This window comes from Gekko japonicus, unplaced genomic scaffold, assembly GCF_001447785.1.
Source record: "Gekko japonicus isolate JY-2015 unplaced genomic scaffold, Gekko_japonicus_V1.1 scaffold1703, whole genome shotgun sequence".
Classification (NCBI taxonomy): Eukaryota; Metazoa; Chordata; class Lepidosauria; order Squamata; family Gekkonidae; genus Gekko; species Gekko japonicus.
Window position 1 is genome coordinate 275,618 of NW_015169224.1, and position 18,795 is coordinate 294,412.

The 18,795-nt window shown below is 47.9% G+C and overlaps 1 non-coding gene across 1 annotated transcript; it reads right to left on the reverse strand.

The window, feature by feature from the left end:
- Positions 1-18,438: 18,438 nt before the first annotated feature.
- On the reverse strand, positions 18,439-18,510 carry TRNAA-AGC. The gene has a single exon. It is a non-coding gene; the product is annotated as a tRNA-Ala (tRNA).
- Positions 18,511-18,795: the final 285 nt, after the last annotated feature.

Sequence of the window (18,795 nt, forward strand, 5' to 3'; positions counted from 1 at the left end):
TCATGTAACCCCCCCCCACTGTATCATGTAACCCCCCGCGTTATCCAGCCCGCATGACCGGGGCCTTTATAATTGTTTATTATATTGTTTGGCAATTTTTGATGGTGTTTTCTACTAGTGGAATTGGTATATTTGGGATTTCCTCCAGGGGAACAGATCTCTGTTGTAGGGAGATCAGCTCTGATTCTGGGAGATCTCCAGGCCCCACCTGGAGGTTGGCAACCCTGTTTACTCAAAGGCTTGCTTTCCCACCTACAGGGCAGAAGGATGCAGGGATGTAGAGTCAGAAGACTGAGGGGAGATTGCAGCATTTCTCACTGCAAGTATATCACGCCTTGTCCTGTCTGTATCGCATTGCTTTTGCATTGTGTAATTCGCCTCGGTTCTTAGCAAGAAAAGCGGACTAGAAAGTACGGGAATAAATAATTTTGGGCCCCAGTCCCCAGAGCAGTTCCCCAATCCCTTAAATACAACCCTTTTATTCGGTATGAAATGGCCTTTAGTTTATTTATAGTCCACCTTTTCTGCTAAGGCTCAAGGCGGATTGCGGGATATTAACTGCACAACCAGACCGCAAAAGACAGTCGATGAACAAGGCGATACAACTTGGATTATAAAGTAAGAGAAGTTTCAGGTGAGCAGCCATGCTGGTCTGTGGTGGCAGAGCTAGATGCAAATTGAGTAGCGCCGTAGAAACCAACAAGATTTAGAGAACAATGCAAACAACGAGTTGAGGCAAGGAACTGGTTGGCCACTGTGGGAGATGGGATGCTGGAGTAGATGGACCACTGGTCTGATCCAGCAGGGCTCTTCTGATGTTCTTATTAGGGAAAGGCCTCGGCCTCTCTGCCCTGTTGTTGGCCCTCCAGAGGAACTGGCTGGCCACTGTGTGACACAGGATGCTGGACTAGATGGACTATTGGTCTGATCCAGCAGGACTCTTCTTATGTGCTTATCAGGGGAAGGCTTCGGCCTCTCTGCCCTGTTGTTGGCCCTTCAGAGGAACTGGGTGGCCACTGTGTGAGACAGGATGCTGGACTAGATGGACCACTGGTCTGATCCACCAGGGCTCTTCTAGTGTTCTTATAAGGGGAAGGCCTCAGCCTCTATGCCCTGTTGTTGGCCCTCCAGAGGAACTGGTCGGCCCCTGTGAGACAGGAGGCTGGACTAGATGGACCTCTGGTCTGATCCAGCAGGGCTCTTCTGATGTTCTTTTCAGGGGAATGCCTCAGCCTCTATGCCCTGTTGTTGGCCCTCCAGAGGAACTGGCTGGCCCCCGTGTGAGACAGGATGCTGGACTAGATGGACCACTGGTCTGATCCAGCAGGGATCTTCTGAAGTTCTTTTCAGAGGAAAGCCTTGGCCTCTCTGCCCTGTTGTTGGCCCTCCAGAGGAACTGGCTGGCCACTGTGTGAGGCAGGATGCTGGACAAGATGGACCACTGGTCTGACCCAGCAGGGCTCTTCTTGAGTTTTTTATGTTATAAACAATACAAAATGTGTATTGCAAGTTAAAGACAATACCGGAAAAGCAGGTGATAACCTATGAGAACCATGGCAGTAGACTTCGATGCTATTCCATTATAAACTGTTCCATACCCCTACAGTTTTCAGCTGTATTAAAAAAATCCCCTCCTGAATATTTCTGTTTTGCACACTCCGCAGAATGCCAGGAGAACGGGTGGGCGGGGGTTGGCTTTGTGACCTCCACAGGCCAGCCTGTTCTATAGAAAAACCTTCTCCGCCATCCACTCCGTACAATTTACCAACTGGGAAAAAGAAATGGATGCGCGAGAAGAGAGGGGGGGGGGGATGGAGCGGAGGAGGGGGCCGAGAAAGCTGATTGACAAACAGAATGTTAAAATACGGAACTCAGAACTTACAAGCAAGTAACCAAAAAAACAACAACAGCAAACTTCCTTTCCCATATGGATAATCTTTACATAATTGACCTACATAGAACTACGCGGGACACGAATTTCTCAAAACCCGTCCCCCAGAGTACCCGCAAAGCAACTAATGAGGAATGCGAGATGCCAAATCTAAGCAGCAACGTTGCAGAGGCCCAAATTAAATTTCACCCCCCGATAAAACTGCTTCGAATACATTTTTTAAGAAAAGGTTTCTGCCACATTCTTTTTCTTTTTTTTTGGATGTGGATTCAAAACTCCCAGATGCTAACACCAGGCACAGGATGAAGTGCAGCGGCTAAGCCCCCCCCCACCCGAATGCGGGAAATCCCACAACCCTACTTCCAGTTCCCCACTGCCACTCCAAGCAGTGACCCTATGAAAACGGCTACAGCTATGCAAAAATAGCTGCAGGAATAACCTATCAAATTGTCATTGCACATAATCCGCAATATCACAATAAAAAGCCTGTACATCCACTGCTAACCAAACAAAAGATAACACAGTCTCTAACTGTTGGTAATGCTGATAAAAATCCCCAGGGTTATATCCGTCGAGACGTCTTCAGAGCCTGGGATATAACCCTGAGAATTTTTATTAGTGAGAAGAAGAAGAAGAAGAAGAAGAAGAAGAAGAAGAAGAAGAAGAAGAAGAAGAAGAAGAAGAAGAAGAAGAAGAAGAAGAAGAAGAAGAATTGAACCAGTCACACATCAATTAAAATCAGGTTAAAACCAATATCAAACAAAAATACAGCTAGAGATGGGGCAGAGAAGAAGAAGAAGAGGAGGAGGAGGAGGAGGAGGAGGAGGAGATTGGATTTATACCCTGCCCTTCACTCAGAGCAGGGGTCATTTCATAGAAAAAGAGCTAGGGGAACTCAGTAGCATAACTCATTAGTATATGCCACACCCCCTGACATCAGGGGCCTGGCAGTGGACCTGCAAGGCCAGCGGGAGTGGGAGGAAGCCCCGCCAAGGCCCTCCCTGGCCCCAGGCAGGAAGGGGTGGGGAGAGGCGGGGAGGAAGCAACTTACCCTCCCTCTTCTCCTGCCTCCTCCTGGCTGAAGCAGGGGGCGGGGCTTCGTCATGTGCCCTGCCCCCCTGCACCTCACCCGGGGGAACGTTCCCCCCCGAAATGACCTCTGACTCAGAGTCTCAGAGTGGCTTACAAACTCCTTTCCCTTCCCCTCCCCACAACAGGCACCCTGTGAGGTAGGTGGGGCTGAGAGAGCCCTTTCAAGGACAGCTCTGACAGACCTATGGCTTGCCCAAGGTCATCTAGCCAGGTGCAAGTGGAGGAGTGGGGAATCAAACCCGGTTCTCCCAGATTAGAGTCTGCACATCTAACCACTACACCAAACTGGCTGTATTATCTTCTGTTTGGTTAGCAGTGGCTGTACAGACTTCTTGTTGTGATACTGCGGATTATACGCAACGACAATTTGATAGATTATTCTTATAAATATTTTGCATAGCTGTAGCTGTTTTCACAGTGATTCTTTGGTGTATACTCCTACGCCGTGGATCCTTATTGTTAAACTATTCCAAGAAGTGACGGTTGGGGGGGGGGAACCCCAAACACCAGTAGTTTTGTGTATGGCACTACATCACTTCCAGAAGGAACCCCAAAGTGACATCGCGTAGCTCTAGGAATCACCGGAAACTCCAGCAATTCCTTCCGTATGTCACTTCCGGGTTCCTACCAGAAGTGATACAGTGCTGCAGCCCACATTGTGGCCTCTAGAGTTCCCGGGACCCCCTTAGTCACCAGCAGGGGGTGGGGCGGGGGGTGGGGGCTGCCAGCTCCAAGTTGGAAAACTCCTGCAGATTTGGGGATGGAGTCTGGGGAGGACAGGGACCTCAGTGGGGTACAATGCCCTAGAGTCCACCCTCCAAAGCGTCCATCATTTTGTCCAGGGGAACTGATGTCTGTATTCTGGAGATGAGTTGTAATTCTGGAGGATCTCCAGGTCCCACCTGGAGGCTGGCATCCTGTTAAATACTGGGTTCCATGGAGGAGCAGACCCCAAGCCTAGTGATCAGCTCAGCTTTATTAGTGGTTCAGCAGATACAAGACTGAAACCTCAGGGCAACAGCCCTGTTTAAATAGCATGCAAAAACCATATCCAAACACACCCAACTCCCAACGATAGGCTATTTACGGCCCCGGTCACACGGGTCAGAACGCAGGGGGGGAGGCGTGGCTGTTCATCCAGGAGCAAAATAAAGCGTGGTAGCCCGATCACATGGTCCCCCGAGTCTCCGTGCTTCAGCTGTTAGCTGGCGATCACACGACGATGCTGCAGCGTGGCAAAGAAGCGGCACGGTGCGATCACAGAAGCGTTTCGCGTTTGTGCACATGCGCAGTTCCGCGGAGCAGCACTGCTTTCAGTTTCATGTTTGTGCGCATGCGCTTACGAAAAACATCCGGTTTGCGATGGGACGTGGACGGGAGCCAGATGCCACAGGATACTAGCGCTCCCGCGATCAGACGCCCGCCTGTGCCGCGCGTTTTATGGTTACTAGTGCACTTTCCTTGGTACTTTTTCACTCCGCATCTTCGGCGGGATGCCACGGGTTGGCCACGGGTGTGCTACGCTTCCCAGATGTTGCGGTGTGATCGCGCCCCAAAAATCCACCCAACATTCATGCCCTTTGCGCCGCAAATTCTCCGTGTGACTGGGGCCTACATAACACTAGTTTCTCATTGGTCACCTCCAGAGTCCTAGTGGGCTATTGTTCTAGAGCTCCAAGCTCAGCCAGTCTCTGATAGAAACAGTCCTAGAATATTCCAGCCCTAATACATAACACATCCCTAGTTTGGGCCCCCATATCCCTTCCAACAACTCTCCTGCCAGTTACCGGGAAGTGCCTGGCAATCCTAGAAGGACCAGCTCATATCCAAGGTTTGCCTGCAGAAAGCTCCAAGTCATTCTCTGGCGTCCCCAGTTCAATGACCCCAAGGCAGGAGATATGGGGGAAGACCACAGCCAGCCAGAGACCCTGGAGAGCCACAGCCAGTCCAAGAGAACAACCTGGAAATGGATGGAGTAAGGATCTGACTCTACGCCAGGTGAAAGAGGGAATCTGCCACCTTGCTGGATCAGACCAAAGTGTGTCTCGTATACGGCATCCTGGCTACACAGAGACTCCGCAAAATGCAGCAAAGATTTAGAGGAATCCAAAATGAGTTCAGCAGCAACATAGAAATATAGAAGCACAGTGTGGGAAGGGATCCCAAAGGTCATGTAGTTCCACCCCAGGTCCACTCCCTTGGTGACATAATCCAGCATCTACCTTCTCACAAACACCAGCTAGACTCTTCTGAGAAGCATCCGGAGACAGAACTAGCCCTCTTCTGTCGTTTCTCTCCAGCATCCAGGTTCCTGAGGTACACTGCCTCTGAACACGGAGGTTCCATTCAGCTATCACAGCTGAGAGCGAATGATAAGCCAACTCCATGATGAATCGGCCATGCCCTCTTTTCAAAACCAGTTTCCACTGCGGCACCTTGCGGCCGCGAGTTCCGCGAGTTAATGATGCGTCACATGAAGTTGGGGTTTTTCCTTACCTGTGACATTATGACGAGATGACAGCGCTTCACAGTATCTCTCCAGCAGAGTGGACAAGGGCAGCGTCATCAAGGAGTTACAGCGCAAAACCAGCTGGGTAAAAGAGAAAAGCAGGTGTTAGTGGGAGAATCGAATAGCAAAGGCAAGAATTAAGGATTCTTGAGTGGCCAAATTTCTGAAAGTTGGCAACCACAATTGGGGGCATACACAGACCTTACAATCAGGGGTCATTTCCTGCAGGAGCGTACAGGAGTGGAGCTCCGGCAGTAAAGAGCCCAGGGGGCAGGCACATGCAACAAGCCCCACCCCCTGCTCCCAGCAGCCCTCAGTCAGAGCAAGAAGCAGCCAGGTAAGTTGCAGAACCCCCCCCCCCAGCCCCCCGGTCCAAGACAGTCCAGTGGCACCTTTAAGACCAAGTTTTATTCAGGTACAAGCTCTCCCTCCTCTGTGAGGGCAGATCTGCATGTCCCCCCCCCCAATAGTTAGCAATCCAAAAGAGTCCAGTGGAGCCTGAGCGGTGGGTGTTGCCTTCTGACACACTTCCGTTGATGTCAGGGGGCGTGGCATATGCAAATAAGTTATGCTAATAAGTTATACTAATGAGCGCCTGCACCTCTTTTTCTACAAAATGAACCCTGCTTACAATAAGCCTCTTTGCAAGATGCCCCAAGGTCATGCCAGGGAGAAATAAATACGCCACGTTCATTATTAATGCTTTGGACTTTATTTATAGGAACTCTGTTTTTGCTAATGACTGACGACTGTTATGATTTCAGGCCGTGAATACCTAATTCAAGTCTGCTCGCACATGTTTTATGCAGGAGTTACAAAGAGGCGGTAAAAGGAACACCAGGTAAAACGAGTCAGACCTAATCTGAAACAAAAAGATTCGATTTCCTTGTTGTTCCACCCACTTTGAACGCCGGTATACACATACAGTGGCTACCTATGGTGCGGTTCACAGAATCACAGAGTTGGAAGAGACCTCCAGGGTCATCTAGTCCAACCCCCTGCACAATGCAGGAAATTCACAAATACCTCCCCCCCACACACACTCCCAGTGACCCGTTCCATGCCCAGAAGAGGACCAAAAACCTCCAAAATTTCCAGCCAGTTTGGTGTAGTGGTTAAGTGCGCGGACTCGAATCTGGGAGAACCAGGGTTGATTCCCCACTCCTCCACTTGCACCTGGCTGGATGGCCTTGGGCAAGCCGTAGCTCTGATAAGAGCTGTTCTTGAAAAAGAGCAGTCCCTGTCAGAGCTCTTTCAGCCCCTCTGACCTCACAGGGTGTCTGTTGTGCGGAGGTGAAGGAGTTTGTAAGCTGCTCTGTGACACCTTTGGGTAGTGAAGGGCGGGGTATAAATTCAATCTCTTCATCTTCTTCTTCTACCTCACAGGGTGTCTGTTGTGGGGAGGGGAAGGGAAAGGGGTTTGTAAGCCGCTCTGAGACTCCTTTGGGTAGTGAAGGGTTGGGTATAAATCCAACCTCCTCCTCCTCTTCTTCTTCGCTTTAGCTCAAATTCTCATTTCTCCAAGTAGCCACAGATCATAGAACTTTATTCTCAACGCATCAGGTTCTGTGTGCACATAACCCTGGCCACATTTACTCCACATGTAGCTTTTTTGGACTGGCAGCCGCTCAACTGCTGTTTCATGTGAAGTTATTCAGCGGTAAGATCAGGCATGCGGAGAACCCCTGCTGGCTCGGCCTTCCAACAATGAGGTATTCCTTTTGTGCATGAGTCAGCCAGCAATTTTAAGGCACATGCCAAAGCGGAAGGTGGAGGAACCGGGACTGATTTTGTAGTCGCAAAGTGCTCTGAATTGTTACGCTCTGCAAGCTACCAGCAGAGGTAGCCTTGGGAACAATGCAAAAACGCCAACCAGAGATCCCTGCCAGGCCAACTATAAAATGGGGGGGGGGGGGTTTTTAAAATGCAATATGACAATATGATAAAGCCACAGGCCACAAGACAATTGACCCAAAATAGAAAAATCATACATTTGCTCATATGAAATTATTGCACTGTACTTTCGACGAGATTAGTGCAGAGAGGTATAAATGTTCCTTTTTAAACATTCCTTTTGATTTTCATATATATTTGTTGCGAATGTTTTCATACACACACACCATTTTCTAGCTAATTTCACTGTTGTGTATTTGGTTAAGTGTCGTGCTAATATCTAGAAGACCCGGGTTCGAATCCCACTCATGCCATGGAAGCTGGCTGGCTGGCTGGGTGACCTTGGGCTTGCCACACACGCTCATCCTAACCTACCTATCGGGGAAGGCCTCAGCCTCTATGCCCTGTTGCTGGCCCTCCCGAGGAGCTGGTTGGCCACTGTTTGAGACAGGAAGCTGGAATAGATGAGCCACTAGTCTGATCCAGCAGGGCTCTTCTGATGTTCTTATCATAAGGGGAAGGTCTCTACACCCTGTTGTTGGCCCTCTAGAGGAACTAGTTGGCCACTGCGTGAGACAGGATGCTGAACTAGATGGACCTCTGGTCTGATCCAGCAGGGCTCTTCTGATGTTCTTACCAGGGCCTCTCTGCCCTGTTGTTGGCCTTCCAGAGGAACTGGATGGCCACTGGGTGAGACAGGAGGCTGGACTAGATGGACCACTGGCCTGATCCAGCAGGGCTCTTCTGATGCTCTTATGACATTTCCACAAACCTGGTCTTATAAACCCAGTATTTACCATACATGTGACCAAGCTTAACCTCCAGTTCTGTCTGGGCACAACGAGTGACCGCTGCATCACTCTTTAAGTCACTGCCAACATAGCTAAGAGATGTACCTCACCACGGATGGGTCCCTCTTCCTTTTCCATCACCCAAGAGATGTCCTCCCTCTGTGGCTACCTGCTCACAGAAGTGTTCTGCTTTCTTCTCTGTCCTCTGCTCTTTCTAGAGCAAACTCATTTATGCAGCAGCTAAGTCGCTCGCTCACAACTTTAATGCCAGTAGCTCACAGAGTAGAACTTTTGCTCACAAAGCTCCACAGCTTAGAGGGAGTATTGGTCACCTCCTCTGCTGGAACTGCCCCTTTGTCCACAAGAGGCATTCCTACATCCCCCAGCATTTATGCTCCCCAGTGGTGTTCCTTTTGCACAGGAACACATTGTCAGGTAGCCCTGTCATAAGTCTGGGATGTGGAGGGGTGCCCTCCCATTTTCTGTCTCAGCTCTCCCTGGCTCACCAACTGTTTGCTATCTTATGCTTGGCCTTGTAGACGCTCCAGCTGCAGTTTTACTCGGCTGGGAAAGTTAATGGCTTTTTGCTTTGCCTGCGTGTGCGAGACGTATCCATTGGCTTAGGCTTACCGGGGGGATGTTTGATTCTAGTATAAGTCAAGCGGCCATTCCTGACACAAGCTGTACATGTGTCTCTAGTACTGGATTTGCCAATAAACAGTTCTCTTCTTATGAAGCCCTGTGATGTGTAACCTAAGGACCCTGACACACATCAGCGCCAGCAGCCCCACATTGCTTCCGACCCAGCCGTGTTTTCTTCCAGACAAGCTAACAGCAGCATGAAGCCCAATGTGACAGAGACTTTCCCTGGAACAATTCATTCGCAACACAGTTCCCTTCCCTACCAGTTCTACAACCTCCAAGGGCAACTTAAAGAGACTTTTATCTGGGGCGGACCATTTCCTCACCGAAATGACCTCTCCGGGTTGTAAAAGATGAACAATGCTTTTCTCAAAGCTACTCCGACTGAATAATTTAAAATTCTTTCTGGGCTTTATCTTGGAGACGGGCAGAACAATTAATCGGAATTGCATCGTTTCTGGAAGAATACTCAGTGCTGACGCAGGCCCCCAGTGGTGGCTGACGGCTATTCTATGGTGAGTTACTCCAGTGTAAAGCCACTGGTTTTAATAACCTTGGACAGCTGTGAGGCTGCATAGGATTGCTGGTAGCGTTGGCATTTATTTACGTCTTTATTTATATCCTGCGCAAAACAGATTCGGTAGTCTGAACCTGCAGATCCGTTCTGCCGCTACGGAGGGTTTTTTTAAAATAATTGCCTGTATGTGCATATGTGTGCATGCGCATAAGTGCACATGTGCGCTTATGCGCACGCATGCACATTTACGTGTGTGCGTGCATTTTGAGGGTTTCTGGTAATGTGTTCCATGGCTGGAGCGCTGCAATAATATGGATGCCTGACCATGGGATGTCTCCGTAGGTAACCCGCGGCAGGGTGTGCTGTGTGGCTGATATGCCCCGCAACACTTTCAACCGGTTCAATTAGAGGCGGCACCCTATCGCGCCAAGCCGCCAGTGTGACCACGGCCTGAGAGAGTGTGACTGGCCAAAGGTCACCCAGCACGCTTCCACGGCAGAGTAGGGATTCGAACCCGAGTCTCCCAGATCCAAGTCTGACACTTTAACCACGACACCACGCAGGCTCTCCACTTAATGGGGAGTGGAATTTCTTCTTCTGAAATCTGCTTCTTTTAACAGTATAGCCATTAATTGGTCTTCTTATTTTCCCCTTTCAGAAGAATTTCTCTTTGAATTCTCTTTGGAGTTTTCTGTTTGTCTGAAGAGAGGAGGAACAGGAATGGAAGGTTCTGTGAAATTTCAGAGGAGAGGGGCTGGGGTTCAGTGGTAGAGCATCTTTTTTTGCATGTGGAAGACCCCAGGTTGACCTCCTTGGCATCTCCAGGTAAAAGGATCAGGTGCTAGGGTGGAGTCACAGGCCAGTTTGGTGTAGTGGTTAAGCGAGCGGACTCTAATCTGGGAGAACCAGCTTCGATTCCCCACTCCTCCACATGCAGCTGCTGGTGTGACCTTGGGTCAGTTACAAGTTCTTTCAGAGCTGTTCTCTCTCTCTCAGCCTCACCTACCAGTTTGGTGTAGTGGTTAAGTGTGTGGACTCTAATGTGGGAGAACCAGGTTTGATCCACTCACAGCTGCTGGATGACCTTGGGCAAGCCATAGTTCTGTCAAAGATGTCCTTGAAAGAGCAGTTCTCTCAGAGCTCTCTCAGCCCCACTACCTCACAGGGTGTCTGTTGTGGGGAGGGGAAGGGAAAGGAGTTTGTAAGCCACTCTGAGACTCGGAATGAAGGGTGGGGTATAAATCCAATCTCCTCCACCACCACCACCACCACCTCCTCCTCCTCCTCCTCCTCCTCTTCTTCTTCCACCTCACAGGATGTCTACTGTTGTGGAAAGGGGAAGGGAAAGGAGATTGTAAGCCGCTCTGGGACTCCTTCAGGTAGTGAAGGGAGGGGTATAAGTACCATCTCCTTTATAACACAATTATCCTGAAAACCAAGACTCGGGATATTCTTACCGGAGTGGGAGCATTTCATGAATGGACAACATCCAATCCCCTCTTTGAAAAAGCTTTTTGGAAATGGATGTGTAAAGGCCGGCAGGCTCCGTCAGAGGTGGAACACCCGTTGTCCTCTGTGCACTTTGAAACTGTATTGCTTGAAAGATTTATCTGCTATGTTTTGAAAACAGCGAACTGCTTTGAAAGACTTAACTGCTATATTTTGGAAACATATTTGATGTTTTTCGACAACGGCACTTTATTCCTTTAAATATACTGCATGAGAATGGAAATTATTATGAACATATATGTAGAAGAGAAGAAGAGGAGATTGGATTTATACCCCGCCCTTCACTACCCAAGGGAGTCTCAGAGCGGCTTACAAACTCCTTTCCCTTCCCCTCCCCACAACAGACACCCTGTGAGGTAAAAGAAGAAGAAGAAGAAGAGATTGGATTTATACCCCGCCCTTCACTACCCAAAGGAGTCTCTGAGCGGCTTACAAACTCCTTTCCCTTCCCCTCTGCACAACAGACACCCTGTGAGGTAAAAGAAGAAGAAGAAGAGATTGGATTTATACCCCGCCCTTCACTACCCAAAGGTGTCTCAGAGTGGCTTACAAACTCCTTTCCCTTCCCCTCCCCACAACAGACACACTGTGAGGTAGGCGAGGCTGAGAGAGCTCTGACAGAAACTGCTCTTTTTCAAGGACAGCTCTTATCAGAACTATGGCTTGCCCAAGGTCATCCAGCAGGTGCAAGTGGAGGAGTGGAGAATCAAACCCGGCTCTCCCAGATTAGAGACCGCACACTTAACCACTACACCAAACTGGCTCTATTAGACTTTGGGACTATTGTACAATGGTTGTTGGTTGTACATGGTTGTACATGGATATTGGTATCTTTAATAAGTACCACTTCAATAAGTGTTTAGTATTTAAAATATAGTTCTTGTAATTTGTTCATGGGTTCTTCTCTTGCATATCACCTGGACGTTGGCAACACTACTGATGAAGCATTCTACGTATGCTGACCAAACCACAATTCCCAGAATTCTTAGCAAGCCGCCATGACAGCCTCGGCAGAATAAATCTGACGCTAACTTGCAGTATACCTCGGTCCCCAAAGTGAAATTTGGACCAGTTTTCCACCTGATCACTGTCAGGCGTTGAGAAATAATTAAATAATTAGCAAGCACCAACCTGGCATTAACCGAACAAAGCGCGCTTTCCCGCTCTGAGCAGAGGGGCGTTTACAGACCTCATTCACCCGCCAACACACCACAGGGCAAAATAACTGAGCTTACTCTCCTCCAAATAGGCTGTTTTTATTTGAAGGCAAGCAAATTGCTATTCCCGCAGCTACAAAATGAAGACTGTGCCAAAAAACATTAAAGTGGTCGCTTCTGTTCCCATTAACAGACACTTACTGCTCCAATTCCTTCACACCTGGGGTAAAATTTAGTCAAAACTCGGTCCAAGATGGCGTTTTAAAGATCATCATGAGTAGATCCTATTATTCAAGAGAGCTTAGCTGCACGTCAGCTGTATGGAATTGCCTATAGCTGCTGGATGACCTTGGGCAAGCCATAGTTCTTTTAGAGCTGTTCTCTCAGGGACAGTTCTGGAAAAATCTCTCAGCCCCACCTACCTCACAGGGTGCCTGTTGTGGGGAGGGGAAGGGAAAGGAGTTTGTAAGCCGCTCTGAGACTCTGAGTGTAGGGCAGGGTAATAATCGTATTATTACCCTGCCCTACACTACCCTTCCGGTGATGTCAGGGGGTGTGGCATATGCAAATAAGGTATGCTAATGAGTTATGCTAATGAGCTCCTGCACCTCTTTTTCTACAAAATGACCCCTGCATAGAACACTCAGACGACTCAGACCTGGAGGCTTCTCTGTTAGAGGAAATGGCGACAGGGGGGAGTAACCCCGTTCAAAGTGAACAGACTGTGTTATTGCTTGCCCTAACAGAGATAAGAAATGAAATTAAGAATGATATAAAGTCACTGAGTGGAGAGGTTGGACAATTAAAGAAGGAATTTGAAAAGCTCAAACAAACAATTGAGCCAATAAATAAGAAATTAGATGAACTTACTGCAGCATTGAATGGTGCCTCGGGAAAGAAGAGAAGACTTGAGGATGTTGTCTTTAGACAGTGAATTTTAAAAGTTAGAAAAAAGAAAATGTATTAATGATTGACTCCATTTGTTTTATGTCTAAACGAAGGAAAGTTTTATTGGGAGTAAGCTAATGAAGGTCTCCTCTCTTGGATTTTTAGGTAGTTGTGGGTACTTTTACTTTATCCTGTATATGTAGTTCCCCTTCCTATTTTCTGTAGTGGTTTTTGTAGTTTTGCAAAATAAAAATAAAAAATCCCCTCCGGGGGCTTCAAAAAAAAAGAAAAAGAAAAGAAAACGACAGACAGGAAACCTGAATCAGCACATCAGTTGGCAAAAAAAGAACACAGAAAACATCAAACAAAGAATTTAAGGAATTTGAGATATGGGCTAAGAATAGAATTACACTCCAGGAAACAAAACTGAGAGCGAAGAAATCTAAACTACGTGGAGTATCTGTAAACTTTGGTGAAAAAGAAAATCTCTCTGCAGCTTTAAACGAATGGCTGACTCAAATCCTTCTCAAAGCAGGAGAACCAGCGTCTCCTGAAGGGATCATCAGCTCCGCCTTCCGGCTAAACATCTCCAAAAAGGCCCCTGAAAATGCTGCCCCAGACATAATTGTTGAGTTTAAACAGCTGCAGACGAAAAATAAACTTTTTGCAATCGCGAGAGACAAGCAAGGACTGAGCATGGAGGACACGACTGTATATCTGTTTCCTGACATTCCATTGGAGGTAATTATTGCAAGAAGACGTCTCAGGGAAACAGCGAAAATTCTCAGAGATAAGGGAATTCAGTATAGATGGCTGCCCCTTGGACATCTAGTCGTTAATTTGGAAAACCAAACGTTTACAGCTTTTAATGAGTTTAGAGGGGAAAATTTAGTAGACGCAGTAACTAAATTAAGGAATGAAAGTGTTTGGTAGCAGAGTAGTAGAAAGCAATTCATAAAGTAAGTTAGCATGTTAGTATGTAGAGTAAGATAGGGTTAATAGATATGATAAATATGAATAATAATTATAAAGGAAAATAGAAAATAGGAATGGAACTGTTAAACCAACGGCATAGCAAGGAGGGGAAGGGTGTGCCCCCCCCAAGACCTCCGATCAGAGAGAGGAGGGTTTCCTTCTGTTGCAGAGGTTTCTCTGCAACACCCAGTTTCGGAGGCAACCCTGTCCAACTTTTCTTTCTCGGTTTGGAAGGAGACACAGTATAAGTATAAAATAAGTGTGTACGGAGGGAATCCAGCTAAAGAAGATAAGAAGTCTAAGATAAATGAAGGAAGAATCTAATAATGTTTAGAATATGAATTAGAGGAAGTTGTACGGTGGTTTGGTTAAGTGGGTAAAGAAAGGGAATAAGATAACGAGGATGGAGATTATTTATATGCTTTCAATGTTTAATGTGATTTCTTGATACAGGAGAATATACAGAAAATGAAGTGTTATGAATTGTATAAAATATATGGATATATATACACTTAATAAAATATTAATAAAAAAAAGAGGGGGGGAAGAAAGTGGGAAAACGATCCGTTGTTGGGGGCATGCACATGTGGGTGTGGAAAGGAAAGCAAGGGGGGCCAGTGGTGGGCAGATGGGGGTCCCCAGGCACTGTCAACCCAGTGTCCCCCAAACTTGAAACCGGCCCTTCCAAAGGTTCCCTAAAGGCACCCTACGGAGACAACCTTTCTAAGATGCTTTCTGATATTCCATTTTCTGCAGATGATGCCAAAGTCTCAATTACAAGATTTTTTTTTGTCCTGTGGACCAGAATTTAAACACAAAACCCACGACACTTTTGTTTAGCATGACGAATAACCTTTTCAATTGCCGTTTAATATAATCTCTCTTTAAAAGGCATTTAAGAGGCCTTTCGACTTTATTTTCCATTAGCTGTGCTGAAGAAAAGTGAACTTTGGTATTGGGGGAAGAGGGAGGGGGGAGGAAACGATTGTCAAGAGAAAAGGCTGTTCTTTTCCATTTAGAAACAAGAGTATTTGGAATATCAGCCTGTAACCGCCAAAATGGGGCTCTTGCCGATTTCCAAGGTCAGTGATGAACCAGTGACAATAGAAGGAGAGTTGATTAAGAACTGCCTTTACTCTGCAGACTAAATGACTTAATGGAGAAAGGGTAGGCCTTGGAGAGGAAAGAACAGGGTTCAAATCCCAGCACAGCCCTGGAATTCACTGTGACCAGGTGCAAGCCCCTCTCTCAGCCCAACCTACTCGACACAGGCCCATAGTTATGCTGGGGCTTTTGGGGGCTCCGCCCCCTTTCTTAAAGGCACAGTCCCACAAGAATTTCTCCTGTAAATGCTTTTTTCAAGCATCTTAAAACATTTTTTAAAAGGTGTGCACTCCTTTAAGCAAAGTGGGTGTTGTACTTGACTGATTCCCAAACTGAGCAAGGGGGTTGGAGTGGGTGACCTCTAGGACCCCTTCTAACTCTGTGTCATGAAACTGGTCTCCTTTCCGAGAGTTTTTCTGCCTAAGTGTTAGCTTCCTTGACTATAGAAGTCATCACCCCCACCTGCCAGCTTGTTCTCAGAATGACTGCTTAGGCTGGCAGAAGTGATTAACTTGCGGCAGCTGAGAACTGTCATCTAAAGCGATTGACAGCTTGCAATTTAGAGATCTATCCTGGTAACAGCTTTCTCTTGGCTATGTGGCTTTTCTTGGAGCCAATCCTCCAAGAGCTTACAGTAGCCCCAGTAAGAAGAGCTCTGTAAGCTCTTGGAGGATTGGCTACACTAGGGGTGTGTGGCCTAATATGCAAAGGAGCTCCTGCTACCAGTAGAGCCCTGCATGATATTCTGCTCTAAAATCTGAGGCCCCGGTGAGCAGGCACAGCGCTCCCAGGCGGCAAGGTTTCAAACCGGAGTCCTCTTCCCTCCTTGGGATATCCTTCAAGCTGCTTTCACAGGGACCATAGCAACGCCTGCCTCCCTGCCTCAGACAAGACAGTATATGAAAAAAAAGCCAGGGAAACGCCATATCTCATAGAATATGCAAAAGTTTACGTGAAATAGATGAAAATACAAATATAACAAAAAAGTGAAAGGTAAAGGTAAAGGTTCCCTTGCTCGAAAGCCAGTTGAATCCGACTCTAGGGTTGCGGTGCTCATCTCCGTTTCAATGCCGAAGAGCCAGCGCTGTCCAAAGACGTTTCCGTGGTCATGTGGCCGGCATGACTGAACACCAAGGCGCATGGAACCCCTCCCCACAACAGACACCCTGTGAGGTAGGTGGGGCTGAGAGAGCTCTCTTGAGAACTGCCCTTGAGAGAACAGCTCTGAGAGAACTTGTGACTGACCCAAGGTCACACGAGCAGCTGCATGTGGAGGAATGGGGAATCTGTCCTGATGTTTTTGTCCCATGACTGTTCTCCATTACTGGAGCTTGGAGGAGGAGGAGGAGGAGGAGATTGGATTTATACCCCGCCCTTCACTACCCAAAAAAGTCTCAGAGCGGCTTACAATCTCCTTCCCCTTCCCCTCCCCACAACAGACACCCTGTTAGGGAGGTGGGGCTGAGAGATCCCTTTCAAGGACTGCCCTTGAGAGAACAGCTCTGAGGGAACTTATGACTGACCCAAGGTCATACCAGCAGTTCCATGTGAAGGAGTGGGGAATCAAATCCGGTTCTCCCAGATTAGAGTTCACCGCTTCTAAACACTACACCAAACTGGCTCTCAGAGCCCCATCTGGGGAGGGGGGAGGTCTAATGTGCAGCAATCATGAGGAGAACTTCTCAGCCACCCCACCTGGCCTCCCCGAATCAGACATTATTTTAAATTGCCCCACGTCCAGACTTTACATAGAGCTGGCAGCAAATCTGATTTTTAACACACAGGGAAGCCGCCCCCATTGCACGGAGCCCTGGGAATGACTGGCAAATATTAATGGCTCGACTCATCCGCTGACCTCACGCCCGGACAAGACTTCATTCTTTCGGCTGACAAACAGAAGCGCCAAGGAAAACAGGGAACAGAAAGGAGAGAGAGAGGAGAGACGGGAGATTAAAGGAATATTAAAGATGATCTCAGCGGGCGAAGGCCGAACATCTCCGAAGATTACCTGAACGTTTGTGTAACACCGTGTGTGTGTGTGTGTGTGTGTGTGTGTGCTCTAATTGGGAAATCGCAGCAGGTTCGGGAAGTTTCAGGGTCTGAGAACCTCGCTGAGTATCATCTGGTCTCGGACTAGAAACCCCCCAATGAGTTAATACCACGAAAGCGTGTGGGTTTCTTTTATTAAGTCTGGTTTTTTTGCACAAGGTCAGCAAAAAGCATGTGCCGTCCAGGGGAGCTTATTACAACTGGAGAAGGGGGGGGGACACACACCTTTAAGAACGCCACACGGTGAGGCTTCTCAGCCTTTTGGCTCAGATCAAGTGCGAGGCAATTCAGACACTTAATAGGATTTAGGGAATTAGCCGTTCGGTCTGCAGATGTTATTTGGTTGTTATGACCGGGAAAAACAACTTACATGCACCACAGTTAACAGTGCAATCCTGAAAGGACTTTGCTGGGAGTATGAACACACATTTATTATTTTTATTTATTTTATTTTATTTCATTTATACCCCGCCTTCCCCGCACACGGGCTCAAGGCGGCTTACAAAACACGGCACGCAGTGCAATAAAATACAATTAAAACAGTTTAAACACAGTGGACAACTCCCAGGATCCATCGCGACTAATATGCTCACTCCCTATTGTACATCACATTGGGGTCAATGAGAGGGGTGCCATGGGCCACGATACGATGTTCAGGTGGCCAATCAGCCCACCCTGGCGGTACTGCTCTGTTATCGCCCGTTGGTGGTAGCGGCGGCAGCGGCTCCTATTCTAAAGCCTGGCGGAAGAGCTCCGTCTTACAGGCCCTGCGGAACTGTACAAGGTCCCGCAGGGCCCTGATCTCCTCCGGGAGCTCATCCCACCAGATAGGAGCCTCCACCGAAAAGGACCTGGCCCTAGTGGCAACAAGCCTGGCCTCCTTAGGGCCTGGGGTCACTAGGCGGTGTTGTGACCCCGATCGAAGTGCTCTTTGGGGCCTGTATGGGGAAAGGCGGTCCCTCAGGTATGCCGGACCCTGGCCATAAAGCTTGCCTTCTACTGAATCAGACCCTTGGTCCATCAAGGTCAGTACTGCCTACTCTGACTGGCAGCTGCTCTCCAGGGTCTCAGGCAGAGAAGGGTCTTTCGTCCCACCTACTGCCCGGTCCTTTTAACTGGAGATGCCGGGGATTGAACCTGAGACCCTCTGTGTGCAAAGCAAGAGGCTCTACCACTGAGCTCCTCTCCAACATGCACATGAAGCTGCCTTCTACTGAATCAGACTCTCGGTCCATCAAGGTCCATACTGTCTCTCTCCGGGGTCTCAGATAAGGGTCTTTCACATCACCAGCTGCATGCATGAATCCATGAAGCTGCCTTCTACTGAATCAGACTCTCGGTCCATCAAGGTCCATACTGTCTCTCTCCGGGGTCTCAGATAAGGGTCTTTCACATCACCTCCTGCCTGGTCCTTTTTTAACTGGAGGTGCTAGGGATTGAACCTGGGACCTTCTGCATGCTGAGCAGATGCTCTACCATTGAGCCACAGCCCCTCCCCTTATGTCCCATTCAATACCCCTGAGTAGGATTCTAAGTAGATGTAGACCTACTTAAGATTGCCCTCCTAGAACACAATCCTCAGCAAGAAATACTGAGACTATTTTTGACTGGGAAACATTATGTACACACATACACACACACACACACACACACACACAATGCTGGAGCCAAATGTCTCGCTGAGTTTGCCTAGAATGGGGATTTAGGAGCACAAAGAAACTAAATCAGAACTTCCAAGAGTTTTGACTTAATGGGGAAAAGAAAACCGGAGAAGGATG